This window comes from Doryrhamphus excisus, unplaced genomic scaffold, assembly GCF_037039965.1.
Source record: "Doryrhamphus excisus strain RoL-2023G ecotype Guam unplaced genomic scaffold, RoL_Dexc_Guam_v1.1 HiC_scaffold_24, whole genome shotgun sequence".
Lineage (NCBI taxonomy): Eukaryota > Metazoa > Chordata > Actinopteri > Syngnathiformes > Syngnathidae > Doryrhamphus > Doryrhamphus excisus.
The window spans coordinates 7,512,508-7,530,243 of record NW_027621862.1 but is presented as its reverse complement, the minus strand read 5'-3'; the positions used below and the strand labels follow the sequence as shown (position 1 = coordinate 7,530,243).

The following is a 17,736-nucleotide window of genomic DNA, read 5'->3' as shown; positions in this document are numbered from 1 at the left end:
AATTCAGAAAATTCATCCAAGAAGCCCGAGTACGGACCAGGAGGACGATAGAGAAGAGCTAGATAAAATGGTAATGATGCGGTCGATCGCAAAACGAGGACCTCAAATGTTTTAATTTCAGATTTTGACCAAGTTCTGAGGTTAAGAGCAGATTCATGGGGTATCTTCTGGTTTTGGACGCAATATTGTTTTGACAGCATTATTCAGGAACAAAATGGAAGTATATGTGGTTATTCAGTAGTCACCCCGTTGATCCATTTGTCCCTTCTCAAAATCCCTACTCTAAAACTGTCAGGTAGTCGGCTACTTTGGTCAAATTCATTAAAAACAGTGAGTAAGTCTGGTGCTAAAATGTCCCAAAAAGTTAAATAAAATTCCATGGGAAGTCCATCCTCCCCGGGGGACTTCCCTTTCTTAAAAGCCCTGATACATTTATTTAACTCTTCGTGACTAAAATCCTGTGTTAAAACCATGTTTTCATCAACTGTTTTTTCCATAAAATCAAGTGCTCTTGAGATGACTTCTGGGTTTGTATTTTTGATTTCATAGAGTTCTTGGTAGAAGAATTCTACCGTTTCATTTATCTCATTTTTTGTCTCCACCATGCGCCCGTCTTTGTTTTTTAATTTAAAAATACCTTCTGCTTTGTTCATAATCTTTTTAAAGAAGTACCGGGTACATTTTTCTCCTTCTTCAATTTCTTTTTCCTTACTCCTTAGAAGCACCCCTTTACTTTTAATTTCCGCTAAGGCAGCCATTTCATTTTTTACCTGTTTGATTTCTTCATTAAAATTCAGCCCTTTTTGTGTTAAGTTAAAATAACGTTGTAAACGTTTTTGCAGTCCCAGCATGCATCTCTTTTCTTTATTACATTTTTTTCGCCCTGCTTTTTTAAAAAAGGTCCGGGTCCTTGCCTTCACCATTTCCCACCACTGTGCTCGTGACTCATGCAAGTCTTGAAGGGTCTGCCAGTCCCTGAACCGCTCCCTGTACTGGTTGACCAAATCTTGATCTTCCAGCAGGGAGCAGTTCAGTTTCCACAGACCTCTTCCCACCGCTGCACCAGACGGGAGTGAAAGAGTGCAGGTGAGAACCAGGTGGTCAGAGAAGAAGACAGGGGTCAATCTAGCATCAGTAGGGGCCCAGTCCCGTGTGAATATATAATCTATGCGAGAGGCTCTGGTGCTGTCACCACTGAACCAGGTGAAGCCCTCCTCTCTGGGATGCATGGCTTTATAACAATCATGTAAGTTAAAATCCCTACTCATGTCCTGTAATAAAACTGATGTTTTGTCTACTTTAAAATCTTCCCCCACCCCCTTTCTGTCTTTCCTACTTAAAATACAATTAAAATCCCCTCCCACTATAAAAGGTACCCGGCCTAGCATGTGGGACTGCAAGTTTTCTAAAAAATCATACCTTTCATTTTTGTCGTTAGAACCATAAATATTTAAGAGGTTAAAATCCTGTCCCATAAAAGTCAAATGTGTTAATAGTGCTCGCCCTTCCCTCACCACAGTGCTCCCCTTTACCGTGACATGTGGGTTTTTAATTAAAATGGCCACGCCATCATTTTTATTTTCATTTGACCCACTCCATAAGGATGTTTGTGGCCACATTTCTTCCCACTGCTTGTAGTTTGTTAAAAAGGGTAAACCACATTCTTGTAATAAAAACACATCTGACTTAAAAGTTTGATGGAAGGATAAAACACATTGAGCTCTAACTTTCGACTTCACACTTCTCACATTGATGGTAGAGAAGGTGAGAGTCATAAGTATGATTTTTAAGTTAAAAAAATAAATTAAAAAACTTAAAGGGGCCTAAAAGTTAAATAATTGCTATAAAATTTATACTGTGACTATGAGATTTCTTGTGAGTGAGGCTCCTCCTTCACTCCAGTGGGTGAGGGTTGGAGGGGAAGAGCCTCCCTTCCCTGCCGACGTCTGGGTGTCGGTCGTTCCTGGAGTCTGCCATTAAAAGTTCGCTTCTCACGAGGGGTTGACTGCAAAACAATATTTAAAAAGGACAGTTCATTTGGGGAATCCGGGGGGAAGACTCGAGGCTCCTCCAGTGAAGAACTGTCAGAGAGAGCCTCAGGCCTTCCCCGCTTCTCTGATAAAAGAGAGGAGTCAGACAGCTGTGAAGCGAGTCTTTTTGCTTGCTGGCCACTGGGTGGGATGGCTTCCTCTTCTGACTCTGGCGGCGGCAGGATGACTCCCAGATGAGTGCACCCTTCATTTGCCAGCAGACCACTCTGAGTCATGGTTTCTGGGGCCTTTATGAGCCCCTCCCTCTGTCCCGCCTCACCTGTTTCTCCTCCAATCACAGGTTTTGGCGGGAGATTTGAATTTATGGTCTCAACTATTATTACAACATATTGGCCCCAGCATTTTCCTCTCCATTTCTCTTTTCTTTTCCAGCCTTTAGCTTGTTGGCAAAGGATTTGGGACAGTCTCTGAAGAGATGGTTTGAGTCTCCACAGAGGTTGCACTTTCTGCCATTGGTACATTGTTCAAAAGTATGTCCAATTTCTCTACATTTCCGACACACAGTCTGCTGACATGCCTCTGCCAGGTGGCCGTGCTCTCCACACTTGCGGCAGAGCTTGGGCTGACCCTGGTAATGTATGTAGCCTCGGTTTTCTCCCAGAACTATCATTGATGGCAGATGTTTCAGACCCTGGAAGCCCTGAGGGTCCTGCCATTGCTGGATGGGGACCCTCCAGGCGCAGTTCCAGATGCCATCTTCATCTCTCACCTTCATAGCCTGGCCTTTAACCGTGCAATATCTTCCCAGCCAAAAGCAAATATCATCTGCGGTCACTGTCTCATTAAACATTCTAACAATAACAGTTTTAGCCGCATTGTCAGTCAGTTTTTCAACATTGAACACAGACAGCTGGGATTTCACATCTTCATAACGAGTCCAAAACTCTCTCAAAGTTGCAGCAGACTGGAAACTTACGTCATAGCCTTTGTTGTAAGGCAGTGCCAAAATGCAATTGAGGTCATCAGGTTTAAATTGAAGAATTTGTTGGATGATTTTTCTGGAAAAATCCAATCTGGACAGTCCCAGTGACTCACCCTCCATTTCCTTATATGTGAAACGCACACTGTGGTGCCTCCGCATACCGGCATAGCTGGCCGACATAGTGGAGGCACGACCAGCTGAAATTTTCCTGCTCAATGAGAGTTTTAAAACAAATAAATACTTAAAATGCAATAAATACAATAAAAATAAAACTTACCTTGCACTGCTGTGGGAATAAAAGGAGTTAAAGCACACCGAAAAGTGTAGCAAATTTCCTCCCAAATGTTGGCAGAATTCTATGCACCTGAAGCATACAATTTTCCACCCAAAGGAGGCGACCGCAGTCTTAGCCAAAAGGCCAAGAAGCGATGCCAGAGGGTGCTCGTAGGGGAGGAGGGCACTTCTGGCATGACAAGCTAAAGGACCGGTTGCACGCATGTTCGAATAAAATGTAGATGGAACAAACATAGTTCGCGTCAGTTATCACCCTTATATCCATTCGCTTAGACAATAGAAAGTGTTTGAATGTGCTGAAGAAGAAATGTTCCCGTGACCCTGATCAGAGACCCCCAGCGAGCCCCAGGTCCTGGAGGTGCCTGAAGGCGCCAAAAGCGACCCTGCAGATGTTCACGTTAATCCTGCAAGAATGTGTCAAGAAAAGAACTCGGAAAAACAATTAAAGTAATTACTCTCACATACACACACATAGACAAATAAACACAGCTTGTACAACTGCCTCCCCCCAGTGTTGCACGACCATGTAGTAGGGGACCCCTGAAAGAGAATAAAAAGGAAGGGGCGTGAACTGCATATTCAGAGTGGAGCGGCATGCCACTGGGTATGTGGTTTCACTGTCCTCGCTGCGAGTAACTTTGAATATTGTTGTCTGTTGCTTCTGTATTTCCGCATTTAAGTGTTTTTTACAAGTGTCACAGGAGTTTGAACCTGACAACCCACTGACTCATGACGACCTTGCACGTCTACACGTGTCAGGTTTAACATATTGGCCTCTCATGTTACATGGTGTGACTAGGCACGTGGAGTCAGTACTCCAGTCTCCCAATTGAACGTCTGCAGCAACTGCACTAAGCCACTTGCTGCCGCTGCCTTTGCTCAGAATGAAGTCACACGAGTGCCACACAGACCGACTCCTTGAGACAACCAGAGTACATTCTCTGAATTTGGACACAGGTCCAGTGGCTGGGCTTGTTGCGGGCGACCTGATGAGACCACCACTTAGCATGTGGCATGTGCGAGAGACTCGTCCGGGCGAGACCGGTCCAATTCATACTTACCTGGCAGGGGAGATACCATGATCAAGAAGGTGGTTCACCCAGGGCGAGGCTCAGCCATTGCACCTGGGTTGAGCTGACTTCTGCGAATTCCCCAAATGTGGGAATCTCGACTGCATAATTTGTGATAGTGGGGGACTGCGTTCGCGCTCTCCCCTGATGCCGTGTTTAAAACAAGAGGCAGGTGCAGCGCCGTGCCGAGCTCCTTGGCTTGCGAGTGCAGCCGGACTCGAGCAAGAAACGACCAGCCCAGCACTACCAACGCTTGCTGGAAAGGTCTGCCCGTCCGCGGGAGACAACCAACCAACCAACCAGCCAGCCGAGAGGCCGATCTGCTCTCAGTCAGGAAACCTCAATGTAAAACGGCAACCAGGCGGAGAAAGGGGCGTCGGCCAAGCACCTCCACTTTACCAGCACACCGGAACCACTGGCCACAGTGGACGAGGTGGCCGTCAGAAACAACCGTCCAACTTAAGCGGAAGCGGCTCAAATTGCTGTTGTCACTCTCAGCGGCCTTCCCAGCCGCAGAGGCAACTGCTTCAGATCTTTATGTCCAAGGAAGGCAAGCAGCGACACCCAAGATGGAAGCCACAACATTGTGGTTCATGGTAAACCTACCCACACAGGCCAGCTCCTGCACTTTGAGTCCCTTCGCCCACTGGAACCCGAGCCAGAAGCTGTCAGAAGCGCAAACAAGAGAGCAGAAAATACCGGGTCACTCACTCACCGAGGGGGCAGACGCACAAGTTACAGGCTCTGACCGCCTGTGGCTATCCCACGTGGGTTTTTTTTTCTTTTTTTGTCATATCCAACACACAAAGGGCCACCAAACCCGACCCTGAGAAGCCAAACGGAAGACGTAAAAAACCCTTATGCCACTGGTTTGTGGAGGAAACTTGGAAGGCCTCCACCAGACAAGATCATTGTGTCAGATTACATCCAGCAGTTGATCAATGCGACACTCACAGGGCCCCGGGAAGCGCGCACGAAACCTGAGAATCAGGAGCCGGTGGGAGACTGCAGGAGGCAAGGCTGACAAAAAGTGGCTGACACCCTCTGGAGACCGGCTGCGGCTGCAGAGAAGCGATGCCAGAGGGCGCTCGTCGGGGGGAGGGCACTTCTGGCATGACAAGCTAAAGGACCGGTTGCACGCATGTTCTAATAAAATGTAGACGGAACAAACATAGCGTCAGTTATCACCCTTATATCCATTCGCTTAGAAAGTGTTTGAATGTCCTGAAGAAGAAATGTTCCCGTGGCCCTGATCAGAGACCCCCAGCGAGCCCCAGGTCCTGGAGGTGCCTGAAAGCGCCAACAGCGACCCTGCAGATGTTCACGTTAATCCTGCAATAATGTGTCAAGAAAAGAACTCGGAAAAACAATTAAAGTAATTACTCTCACATACACACACATAGACAAATAAACACAGCTTGTACAACTGCCTCCCCCCAGTGTTGCACGACCATGTAGTAGGGGACCCCTGAAAGAGAATAAAAAGAGAGGGGCGTTAACTGCATATTCAGAGTGGAGCGGCATGCCACTGGGTATGTGGTTTCACTGTCCTCACTGCGACCAGGAGGAAAACCACATTGGACCTCTTGTAGCAGAGGTTCGACCAACAGTTGTACCCTTCTCTCCAGCACCCTGGAATAGACTTTCCCAGGGAGGCTGAGGAGTGTGTTGCTTTGTCCGGCTCCTTTTGAGTGTCCTCCATTGTCAGCGAACCTCACAAGGGCACAGTTTTTTCCTGATCAGGGCATCATTTTAGGTTGTGTGGATGATTGGTCTTAAGCACCAGATTAAGACTCTTTTCTCTCAGAAGGCACTGCTTGAAATCACACAGCTGGGCTTTTCCTGGTCATGTCCATTGTCCTCGACTGGAATGATGTGGCAGCAAAGGACTGTCAGATTGTACAACACAGCTGAGCCCTTCAAGAAGAAGTCAGTGCTCATGAGAGTCAGAGTTCATGTGAGAAGGTCCTTTCAGCAAAGGCCTTCTCAAACTATTTGCCAAGTCAGGACGAAAAGAGGGACTGTGCTGAAACCCGGGATTGAACCAGGGACCTTTAGATCTTCAGTCTAACGCTCTCCCAACTGAGCTATTTCAGCTGCGAAAGTGATCCTCTGCCAAAGTTTCACTGACCAAGCACCCAGGCACTGCTGGGATTTGAACCCAGGATCTCCTGTTTACTAGACAGGCACTTTGACCAGCTTAGCCACAGTGCCAGCAGATGCACTGCTGGCACTGTGCAACACAAAAACAGTTGGGAAACAGTTGCCAATGGGGAAAAATGTTCATACAAGGGAGGGAGTCCAAAGTCCTACACATGTGTGGATTGAGAGTCCCTGGGTGGGCTCGAACCACCAACCTCTCAGTTAACAGCCAAACGTGCTGACCAATTGCGTGACAGAGACTACAACAGCATGACTGCAGTAAGGTTTCAATAAGTGCTGTCCACCTTAACTCTCGGGTGGTCCGGTCTGTTACGTTTCAGGTGTCATTCTGAATTCTGCCCTTTCGCAGGAAAAGAGCCTTTGTACTTTTTCAACATGAGCTCTAAAGAAAGGTATAAGCTGAGGTATACTGCATTGGCCGGGAATCGGACCCGGGCCTCCCGCTTGGCAAGCGAGAATTCTACCACTGAACCACCAATGCCACGTTGGGAAACACTGTCGGAGAACAAATTAAATTGTCAAGTGGATGTGCCTCTGCAAAGTGGCGCTGAATGACAAAACATCACAACACACGCACGGGATGCCAGGGGAGGCCGAGTACTAACAGAGCTGAGCGAGAGGGCATAAGAAAAAAAATTGTGACCTTGTGGTGGTTACCCGACAGCACCAAGGATATGGTGCATGTCTGATGCGCAATGCATGCCAGGTGATGTTCATCTAGCGAGCAGACATTCTTGTGGGGGACAAGCTCAACAGTAGGAATGTTAAGAGAACTGACCAGTCCGCTATCAATGAAGTTCTCGTCCGCCCCAGAGTCAATTAATGCTGTGGCAGGAGAAGCTTCCCCCGCCCAGGATATCGTACCTTCCACCTGAAGTCGGCCCACCAAAGCGGATGACGCAGCCGGTGTGGAGCGGGCAGTGCCAGCAGCTGGGAAATTGTGTGTAGGACTCCCACAGTACAGGCACAGCCACAGGCGTAGACGGTGACTCCTCTAAGCTGACGAAAGGTGACTGGCTCCCAGTTGCATGGGGACGACACTCCCGACGTCGTCAGACGGCGCTCCATTGCTGGAGCAGGGAGGAGTGGTGCCGGAAGAGCCCCGGGAGGTGGGATTTGGAGCCGACGTGTGGGTTGGAGTGGCTCTGCCCGATACGCGTTTCGTAGCGCCTTGTCATTCCAGCAGCTCTCTGCCGCTATCCCGGTTAGCTCAGTTGGTCAGCGTGTGGTGCTAATAACGCCAAGGTCATGGGTTCAACCCCTCGTACTGACCACTCTTCTTTATGTGCTCCAGGAACAACAAAACGGCGACAACCCACTTGCCCCCATATCCAACATCACACCACCCACCTGTGAAACACCCTCGACAAGGCCGCTGAAAACAGCATGTCAAAAGCAGAGTGGCAACAAACCTCTCGGCCACTGAGACTGCAAGAAGCAGATCAATGGGACAGTGGACCCCATTATCCTCTACCCAAAATTTAGACCACCAGTGGAGAGAATGCGGACCGTGAAAGGACAAAACCCCGGCCCTCATAACCAACAGTATTCCACCACAAGGCGGCAACAAATGCCCAACCAAAGCGTCACAGACAGGATTCGAACCTGTGCGGGGAAACCCCATTGGATTTCAAGTCCAACGCCTTAACCTCTCGGCCACCGTGACTGCTTGGAAAAGGCCAATGGGGGCAGGTGACCCCATTGTCCTAGAACCAAAATGTTGCTGATGTCAAGGATCAGCTGGCAACATGTGCATGGGAGGAAGACACATGGTTTGTGTGAGGGGCTACACAAGTCTTTCCACTTCTAGTTAAAAGCCAGGCACCTCACATCGTTTCCATAAAGTACCAAGGGATTGTCCTGTTGCCCTTGTATTTTGTGGGCAAAAAGGAGGCGTTTGCAAGTGGACATCAGACCCTATCACTGGTCACCTGAACAGGGACTTGAATCCCGGACACTTAGATCAAAAGTCTAATGTTCAGGTGACTGGCTCAAACTTTGTCTTGTCTGACCACTCTTTTGTCCAGAAGATATTTGGCTAAGGTGGTCTGATTTCTTAAACCTGCAAATGTCCAAATACACAAGGGTATTGTCTTTGTAGGGCGCATTGACGCACAGTTTGCCAATTGGGAACCACACAAGTGCTAGAGTGGAGCGCAAACATGAATGAACACTGACACTGATGCACCCAGAGAACGTCCCTGGGTGGGCTCGAACCACCAGCCTCCCGGTTAACAGCCGAGCGCGCTGACCGATTGCGCCACAGAGACTCATACCCTGCCAACTTCTGTTCAGTTAAAGCCATACTAACGCATGCTATGCTTCCAGCATGCCCTTTGTTTTGGATGTGACTCGCACTTTCTGGTGTAACAATCAAACAACATTGCAAACCAGGACACCAGCTTTACTCTTTGATGAACGCAAAGTATTTTTGGGTACAATCCAGGGGTCTTGTGCTCTCACGGAAATGGCTCTGTCCTTTTTCAACATGAGTTGAGACGAAATGTATTAAAATGGACAGACTGCATTGGTCACTCAAGCAGAATTTCTAAGTTTGCCAATTTCAGACTGCGTGACAAAGAATCAAGTCAAACTCCATCGACAGGATAGACAGGGGACAACAAAGCAGGGAAGATAAGGGATAGGGAGGAGAGGGGAAAAATGCGACCGCTTTTGTTGAGAGCCAGAGAAGAAGCTCTCCTCTCTGCAAGGTCAAGTACAGTATGCCAGAAGATTTGACCTTGTGAGTTGTCCTCATTCAACAAAGGCCTGGATAGCTCAGTTGGTAGAGCATCAGACTTTTAATCTGAGGGTCCAGGGTTCAAGTCCCTGTTCAGGCGGTTAAAGGCCCCTTCCCTGAAATGTTACACCTACTTCCTTTATCCTCCTTCTGTGGTCAAGTACAGTACGCCAGAAGATTTCTGCTCCTTCATCCTCAACACCGAGAAGGCCAAGGACATGGCCGTGCACACAAGGAATAACTTGTTTAAGTAAACCTTTTCGACCTAGCACCTTTGCGATCTTCCAGGACTGTGGATAAACGCCATTGTCAATAATTAAATTGAAGATATGGCATATGGGCTCCTGAATCAACTTTGCTGCCGCCCTCAGTAACCTACCATCCAAATTATCAGCTTCACATTGCCCCCACTTTTAGACTCGACTGAAAAAGGACTCTCTTGCTTGGTGCTAACATGATGACCATTAGCATGTTAGCATTTAAGCTAATTTACTCATGCTAGTTTTTTTTTTTACCCCGGACACAGTCTCTTTGAGAGGAGGCTGCGGTCCATCAGGACCAAAACCTCACGCCACAAGAACAGTTTCTTCCCGTCTGCTGTCAGCCTCATCAACAAGGCCCGGAACCCCCCTGACACTGTTCACACCCCACCTCTGCCTCACCCTGCCACTTTGACACTTTACATGCGTTAAATTAACGCTCAGTTTGGACTCTTAGGAAAAACAATCAGACTGCACTTCCGGATTAACAAATAAAAAACAGACTGCGTACATATATTTATACTGCATTCTGTATATTTTGTATTTTAATTTTTTAATCAATGTGTCTGCACCTACTTCACCAAAACAAATCCCCAGTCAAGGTCAGCAGGCCCCCTCTCCACTGTAAACTGTGTGGACTGGGCACTGCTTCCCTTTTCAGAGGTGCCGGACGGTTTGCCAGAACCCCTTCGAGGCCGACCGAAAGTCGTGCTCCATGGCCTCACCGAATTCCTCCCACACCCGAGTTTTTGCCTGGACAAGCGCCGAAGCCGCGAACCGTTTGGCCTGACAGTGCCTGTCAGCTGCTTCCGGAGTCCCACAAGCCATCAATGCTGGATAGGACTCCTTCTTCAGCTTGACGGCGGCCCTGACCTCTGGTGTCCACCATCGGGTTCGGGGCCTGCCGCCACGACTGGCACCGACCGCCTTGCGGCCGCAGCTCCAGTCAGCCGCCTCAGCAATGGAGGCACGGAATATGGCCCATTCGGACTCAATATCCCGGTCCTCCCCCGGGATGCAGGTGAAGCTCTGCCAGAGGTGAGAGTTGAAGACTCGACGAACGGGAGACTCTGCCAGACGTTCCCAGCACACCCTCACTACTCCTTTGGGTCTACCAGGTCTGTCCAGCATCCTCCCCCGCCATCTAACCCAACTCATCACCGGGTGGTGATCAGTTGACAGCTCAGCCCCTCTCTTCACCCGCCTGTCCAGAACATGCGGACGCAGGTCTGATGACACGACTACAATGTCGATCATAGACCTGCAGCCTAGGGTGTCCTGGTGCCAAGTGCACTTATGGACATCCCTATGTTCGAACATGGTGTTAGTTATGGACAAACTGTGGTTCGCACAGAAGTCCAATAACATCACACCTCCCGGGTTCAGATCAGGGAGGCCGTTCCTCCCAATCACGGTCCTCCAGGTCACACTGTCATTGCCCATATGGGCGTTGAAGTCTCCCAGTAGAACAACAGAGTCACCAGGACTCCAAAAAGACCGGGTACTCCGAACTGCCATTTGGCGCGTACGCACACATGACAGTTAGGACCTTTTCCCCAGCCCGAAGGCGTAGAGAAATTACCCTCTCGTTCACCGGGGCTGACTCCAACACAGTGGCACCAAGCCGGGGGTCTATTGATAAGCCTACACCAGCTCGCTGCCTCTCCCCTGCAGCAACTCCAGAGTGGAACAAGGTCCAGTCCCTCTTTGGGTCATGACCGAAAGAATGACATCTCGGATACAGGCGGCTGAAATGAGTTTCCTCCGTAGGGTAGCTGGACTCACCCTAAGAGATAGGGTGAGGAGCTCAGTCATCCGGGAGGGCTCAGAGTAGAGCCGCTTCTCCTTCACATCGAGAGGAGTCAGTTGAGGTGGCTCGGGCATCTAGTCCGGATGCCTCCCGGACGCCTCCCTGGTGAGGTGTTCCGGGCATACCCAGCCGGGAAAAGGCCCCGGGGCAGACCTAGGACACGCTGGAGGGATTATGTCTCACAGCTGGCCTGGTAACACCTCGGTGTCCTCCCGGTGGAGCTGGAGGAGGTGGCCGGGGACCGGGAAATCTGGGCTTCCCTACTAAGACTGCTGCCCCCCGCGACCTGGACCTGGATAAGCGGAGGAAAATGGGTGGATGGATGGACTTGTATACTAAAATGAGATGGAGATAATTGCAATATTTGTCGGAATAGTTCTGGAACAAATGGTGGAAGGAGTATCAGACCAACATTGCTCTGAGACAAAGATGGCATACGCCAAGAAGAAACATGCAAGTTGGAGATGTGGTGATCGTCAAAGAGGAGGAGGTTCCCCGAAACGAACGGAAACTGGCTGGGATTCTTCAAGTCCATAAGAGTGACAATGGACTAATGAGGACAGTTGCGGTGTTTCACGATGCTTCAATGTCCCGCAATGGCATGTGAATGCACTCAAGAGCAGTAAATGCATCGAGAACAGCAGTAAAGGAAGCGTGAACTCTTTACTGGACCAGGTCAGCTAAGTAACAAAGACAATACATCTGCAAGCTCTTCAAAGGACACCTAAAGACTACAGCCATAGCAGAGGATGGTTTCGATCCATCAACCTCTGGGTTATGGGCCCAGCACGCTACCGCTGTGCAACCCGACTCAAGGTTCAACGTGACATACAAAAGAGGAACTCCCCGTCGGGGAATCGAACCCCCATCTTCCACGTGACAGGCGGAGATACTGTCCACTATACTAACGAGGACTGCTGCTGAGCTGATGTGGTGTCGATTGGCCAAAGGGTAATTCAGAACAGGCTCGTGGCCCATGACCGTTTTCATGGTAGCTGGAGACTTAAACCACTGAAATCCATCCCGCTTATCCTCATCAACGGACTGTACTCCCCACCCGTTACCAGCATGGGGACAATCCAACCCAAGATGGGAACACACTGGACCAGGGACACAGCAACATAGTAGGTGGCACAGACACAGCTTCACATTGCCCCCACTTTTGGACTCGACTGAAAAAGGACTCTCTTGCTTGGTGCTAACATGATGACCATTAGCATGTTAGCATTTAAGCTAATTTACTCATGTCTCAAGGCAAATAGACACATGGCATGATGTGGGGACACTATGGGACTGCCTTAACACTTTTGGACCTTGAGGCTGTCCAGCTCTGCCAGAGGTGAGAGTTGAAGACTCGACGAACGGGAGACTCTGCCAGACGTTCCCAGCACACCCTCACTACTCATTTGGGTCTACCAGGTCTGTATCACCAAAAGAGCTGAACCGCCCAATGTGGGGCTCGAACCCACGACCCTGAGATTAAGAGTCTCATGCTCTCCCCACTCAGCTAACCGGCTAACCGGCTAAAGAATGAATGATTAATTAATTTAATTAATCAGAGGCATCATGACCAGTCTGCATCAAAACATTATCTGAAATCCTGTGGCAGGTTTCTGGCATTGATTCCTAATTCAGTTGCCATCCCTGATAGATGGTAATGGTAATGGTAATCATGCCCGCGTGGCAGGCGAGTCTCTTTGCTTGTCTGACGTCTGTGTCGCATCCTGATTGTCGCATCCTGAACGACAACACATCACAATGTCATACTCTTTGGATTCAAGCACCTTCTGGCGTAATGGGATCCATAACAATCATGTCAGCTGTGGATGCAATGTCAATTCGTTCTTGAAGGGCAAGTGACAAAAAGAAGTACATGGTTCAGAAATCAGCTGCCAAAGTTTCACTGACCAAGCACCCAGGCACTGCTGGGATTTGAACCCAGGATCTCCTGTTTACGAGACAGGCACTTTGACCAGCTTAGCCACAGCGCCAGCAGTGCATCTGGCACCAACACAAAAACAGTTCGCCAATGGGGAAAAATGTTCATACAAGGGAGGGAGTCCAAAGTCCAACACATGCGTGAATTGAGAGTCCCTGGGTGGGCTCGAACCACCAACCTCTCAGTTCACAGCCAAACATGCTGACTAATTGCGCGACACAGACTACAACAGCATGACTGCAGTCAGGTTTCACTAAGTGCTGTCCACCTTAACTCTCGGGTGGTCCGGTCTGTTACGTTTCAGGTGTCATTCTGAATTCTAGCAAGCAGCCATTCTTGTGGGGGACAAGCTCAACAGTAGGAATGTTAAGAGAACTGACCAGTCCGCTATCAATGAAGTTCTCGTCCGCCCCAGAGTCAATTAATGCTGTGGTAGGAGAAGCTTCTCCCGCCCAGGATATCGTACCTTCCACCTGAAGTCGGCCCACCAAAGCGGATGACGCAGCCGGTGTGGTTGGAGCGGGCAGTGCCAGCAGCTGGGAAATTGTGTGTAGGACTCCCACAGTACAGGCACAGCCACAGGCGTAGACGGTGACTCCTCTCCGCTGACGAAAGGCGACTGGCTCCCAGTTGCATGGGGACGACACTCCCAATGTCGTCAGCCGGCTCTCCGCTGCTGGAGCAGGGAGAGAGGAGTGGTGCCGGAAGAGCCCCAGGAGGTGGGATTTGGAGCCGACGTGTGGGTCGGAGAGGCGCCGCCCGATACGCGTTTCGTAGTGCCTTGTCATTCCAGCAGCTCTCTGCTGCTATGCCGGTTAGCTCAGTTGGTCAGCCTGGGGATGCTAATAACGCCAAGGTCATGGGTTCGCCCCCCCGTACTGGCCTCTCTTCTTTATGTGCTCCTGGAACAACAAAACGGCGACAACCCACTGGAAACGACCAATGGGGGCAGGTGACCCCATTGTCCTAGAACCAACCTTTTGCTGATGTCAAGGATCAGCTGGCAACATGTGCATGGGAGGAAGACACATGGTTTGTGTGAGGGGCAACACAAGTCTTTCCACTTCTAGTTAAAAGCCAGGCACCTCACATCGTTTCCATAAAGTACCAAGGGATTGTCCTGTTGCCCTTGTATTTTGTGGGCAAAAAGGAGGCGTTTGCAAGTGGACCTCAGACCCTATCACTGGTCACCTGAACAGGGACTTGAATCCCGGACACTCAGATCAAAAGTCTAATGTTCAGGTGACTGGCTCAAACTTTGTCTTGTCTGACCACTCTTTTGTCCAGAAGATATTTGGCTAATGTGGTCTGATTTCTTAAACCTGCAAATGTCCAAATACACAAGAGTATTGTCTTTGTAGGGAGCATTGCAGTACATGTGACATGTATACTACATATGACATCAGAAATGATGGGTATTTATTCAACAGAACAAGAACAACATTTCTTTTAAATAACAGCATAGGAGCTGATGAAACACAGAGAAGGCACTGCTGGGATTTGAACCCAGGATCTCCTGTTTACTAGACATGTCTGTCAAAAAGTCACAACAGTATACAGTGTCTTCTCTTACGGGCCGCTGCTTACCAGTCGATGGGGTTTGACTTGATTCCTTTTAACATAAAAGCATTCCGTCATCTCTTAATCTATAATCCTGGCTGGCGCTTTTGCAAAAGCTAACATTTTCAAGCAGAGCTTCTGTGTTTCACCAGACCTTTGCAGAAACAAACTGAAATCTGCGACTTGATCAACCTAACTTCTGATCAAATGTGTTGGACCATGGAGGCTTTAATGTGCTTTTGAAAAGTCATTGACACACAGTTTGCCAATTGGGACCCACACAAGTGCTGTGCGAGAGTGGAGTGCATACACGAATGAACAGTGACACTGATGCACCCTGAGAACGTCCCTGGGTGGGCTCGAACCACTAGCCTCCCGGTTAACAGCCGAGCGCGCTGACCGATTGCGCCACAGAGACTCACACCCTGCTGACTTCTGTTCACATACTAACGCATGCTATGCTTCCAGCATGCCCTTTGTTTTGGATGGGACTCGCACCTTCTGGTGTAACAATCAAGGCATTGCAAACCAGGACACCAGCTTTACTCTTTGATGAACGCAAAAGAAGAAGGGAAGATAAGGGATAGGGAGGAGAGGGGAAAGATGCGAGCGCCTTTGTTGAGAGCCAGAGAAGAAGCTCTCCTCTCTGCAAGGTCAAGTACAGTATGCCAGAAGATTTTACGTTGTGAGTTGTCCTGAGACAACAAAGGCCTGGATAACTCAGTTGGTAGAGCATCAGACTTTTAATCTGAGGGTCCAGGGTTCAAGTCCCTGTTCAGGCGGTGAAGGTAGGCCCCTTCCCTGAAATGTTAAACCTACTTCCTTTATCCTCCTTCTGTGGTCAAGTACAGTATGCCAGAAGATTTCTGCTCCTTCATCCTCAAAACCGAGAAGGCCAAGGAGATGACCGTGCACACAAGGAATAACGTGTTTAAGTAACCCTTTTCGACCAAGCAACATTGCGATCTTCCAGGACTGTGGGTAAACGCCATTCTCAATAATTAAATTGAAGATACAGTACGAGACAGGCACTTTGACCAGCTTAGCCACAGTGCCAGCTGTGCATCTGGCACCAACACAAAAACAGTTCGCCAATGGGGAAAAATGTTCATACAAGGGAGGGAGTCCAAAGTCCAACACGTGTGAATTGAGAGTCCCTGGGTGGGCTCGAAGGACCAACCTCTCAGTTAGCAGCCAAACGCGCTGACCAATTGCGTGACAGAGACTACAACAGCACACAAGGAATAACTTGTTCGACCTAGCACCTTTGCGATCTTCCGGGACTGCTTTGCGATCTTCCGGGACTGTGGGTAAACACCATTCTCAATAATTAAATTGAAGATATGGCATATCGGCTCCTGAATCAACTTTGCTGCCGCCCTCAGTAACCTCCCAACCAAATTATAAATACCACATGGCTCATCGCTTTTAATGGAATGCAACAGTTTTCCTACCTCATCTACACTTACCCTCTTAAATTGAAAACTACGCAGTTTATCCTACATTGTCTTGATCTTTATAATAGAATCTGACAGTCTACCGTCAACATCTATCATCTGATCTCTAATCAAATTTACTTTATTGATAAAAAATGGAGAAATATTTGCCAATTTGGACAATTGTCAATCTGCCCCCACTTTGGACACATCGTCGTGTTTCATTCATCTTTCAGATGTATCAACAAAAGAGCTGAACTGCCCAATGTGGGGCTCGAACCCAAGACCCTGAGAGTAAGACTCTCATGCCCTACCGACTGAGCCAAACAGGCCTTTTTCAGCTGCAGATATAATTTTTTGTTTTTCTTTTTTATCGATGTGGCCACCTTGATGTTTGATCAATTCCACAGACAACCTTGTTTCTCAGGGAACAGAAGGAGCGAGACTTTCAGTCATCAGTAGTTCTACAAACTCCGACTCAGGCCACATCTTTGTACCCGACATTTCCAATTTATGATGATGAATTTAGGATTTATGATCACTCTGCAACTGCCTCTGAACAGACACCCATGTCCACCCTCTCTTGGGGAACATTTGACTCGACTCAATTAAATGACACACTCAAACCAAAATTCTAGAATCCTCCCAACCCCGTTGGCACATCATGTCCCCACCCCGAGGTTATCAAACTCGCTCCCAAGGAAATGTTGGAACTTGGGAAAGCATTAAGAATGGCAAGAAGTAGGATTAAGAATCCTACTTCTTGCCAAAAGCCTACCCTATGGTAGAAGATAAGATATGCCTTTATTCGTCCCTCAGTGGGGAAATTTGCAAGGTCCCGCAAGTTCCGCAACAGCAGGGGGAGTACTTCAGTATGTTTACAGACCATGGACTCCTCCTAAATTTAGATACATAGCCTTATCCATGCCAAAACCACACAACAACCTCGACCAAATCCTGACTGACATATGTAACTGACTTGGTACATAATCACCGTCTCAACGGAACTGAATTAGCCCAACTGTTGACATTGACCACAGGCTCCAAGTATGGTGCTTTTTGTACGGCCATTTAGCCAATTCTGCCAAAGGGGAATTCAGAACACCCTCGTGGCCCATTACCATTTTGATGGTACCTGGCGACTTCAACCAGTGAACTCCACTGTACCGCTTATCCTCATCAACGGACTGTAATCCCCACCCTTCACCAGCATGGGGACATTCCAACCCAAAATGAGAACACACTGGACCAGGTACACAACAACGTAGTGCGTGGCACAGACACAGCTTCACCCTACCCCCACTTTTAGCCCAGACTGAAAAAGCAGAGAAACCCCTTTGCAGCTGAAATTGCTCAGTTGGGAGAGCGTTGGACTGACTATCTAATGGTCCCTGGTTCAATCCCAGTTTTCAGCACAATTGCTGTTTACATTGTGAGTTGGCAAATAGTTTGTAATGGGGTGACTTTGTTTTCTTGATTTCATCAACATCG

At 48.6% G+C, this 17,736-nt stretch overlaps 11 non-coding genes across 11 annotated transcripts; 4 read left to right on the top strand and 7 right to left on the bottom strand.

Moving 5' to 3' along the window:
- Window positions 1–4,320: 4,320 nt before the first annotated feature.
- On the top strand, window positions 4,321–4,484 carry LOC131126837 (U1 spliceosomal RNA). The gene has a single exon (XR_009129355.2). It is a non-coding gene; the product is annotated as a U1 spliceosomal RNA (small nuclear RNA).
- Window positions 4,485–6,361: 1,877 nt separating this feature from the next.
- Window positions 6,362–6,434, bottom strand: trnaf-gaa (transfer RNA phenylalanine (anticodon GAA)). The gene has a single exon. It is a non-coding gene; the product is annotated as a tRNA-Phe (tRNA).
- A 43-nt stretch (window positions 6,435–6,477) lies between these two features.
- On the bottom strand, window positions 6,478–6,551 carry trnat-agu (transfer RNA threonine (anticodon AGU)). The gene has a single exon. It is a non-coding gene; the product is annotated as a tRNA-Thr (tRNA).
- A 359-nt stretch (window positions 6,552–6,910) lies between these two features.
- On the bottom strand, window positions 6,911–6,981 carry trnag-gcc (transfer RNA glycine (anticodon GCC)). Its single transcript has one exon. It is a non-coding gene; the product is annotated as a tRNA-Gly (tRNA).
- A 1,103-nt stretch (window positions 6,982–8,084) lies between these two features.
- trnas-uga (transfer RNA serine (anticodon UGA)) lies at window positions 8,085–8,166 on the bottom strand. The gene has a single exon. It is a non-coding gene; the product is annotated as a tRNA-Ser (tRNA).
- Window positions 8,167–8,696: 530 nt separating this feature from the next.
- Window positions 8,697–8,770, bottom strand: trnan-guu (transfer RNA asparagine (anticodon GUU)). The gene has a single exon. It is a non-coding gene; the product is annotated as a tRNA-Asn (tRNA).
- Window positions 8,771–9,267: 497 nt separating this feature from the next.
- trnak-uuu (transfer RNA lysine (anticodon UUU)) lies at window positions 9,268–9,340 on the top strand. Its single transcript has one exon. It is a non-coding gene; the product is annotated as a tRNA-Lys (tRNA).
- A 3,887-nt stretch (window positions 9,341–13,227) lies between these two features.
- trnat-cgu (transfer RNA threonine (anticodon CGU)) lies at window positions 13,228–13,301 on the bottom strand. Its single transcript has one exon. It is a non-coding gene; the product is annotated as a tRNA-Thr (tRNA).
- Window positions 13,302–15,153: 1,852 nt separating this feature from the next.
- On the bottom strand, window positions 15,154–15,227 carry trnan-guu (transfer RNA asparagine (anticodon GUU)). Its single transcript has one exon. It is a non-coding gene; the product is annotated as a tRNA-Asn (tRNA).
- A 291-nt stretch (window positions 15,228–15,518) lies between these two features.
- Window positions 15,519–15,591, top strand: trnak-uuu (transfer RNA lysine (anticodon UUU)). Its single transcript has one exon. It is a non-coding gene; the product is annotated as a tRNA-Lys (tRNA).
- Window positions 15,592–17,587: 1,996 nt separating this feature from the next.
- On the top strand, window positions 17,588–17,660 carry trnav-gac (transfer RNA valine (anticodon GAC)). Its single transcript has one exon. It is a non-coding gene; the product is annotated as a tRNA-Val (tRNA).
- The last annotated feature ends 76 nt before the right edge of the window (window positions 17,661–17,736 follow it).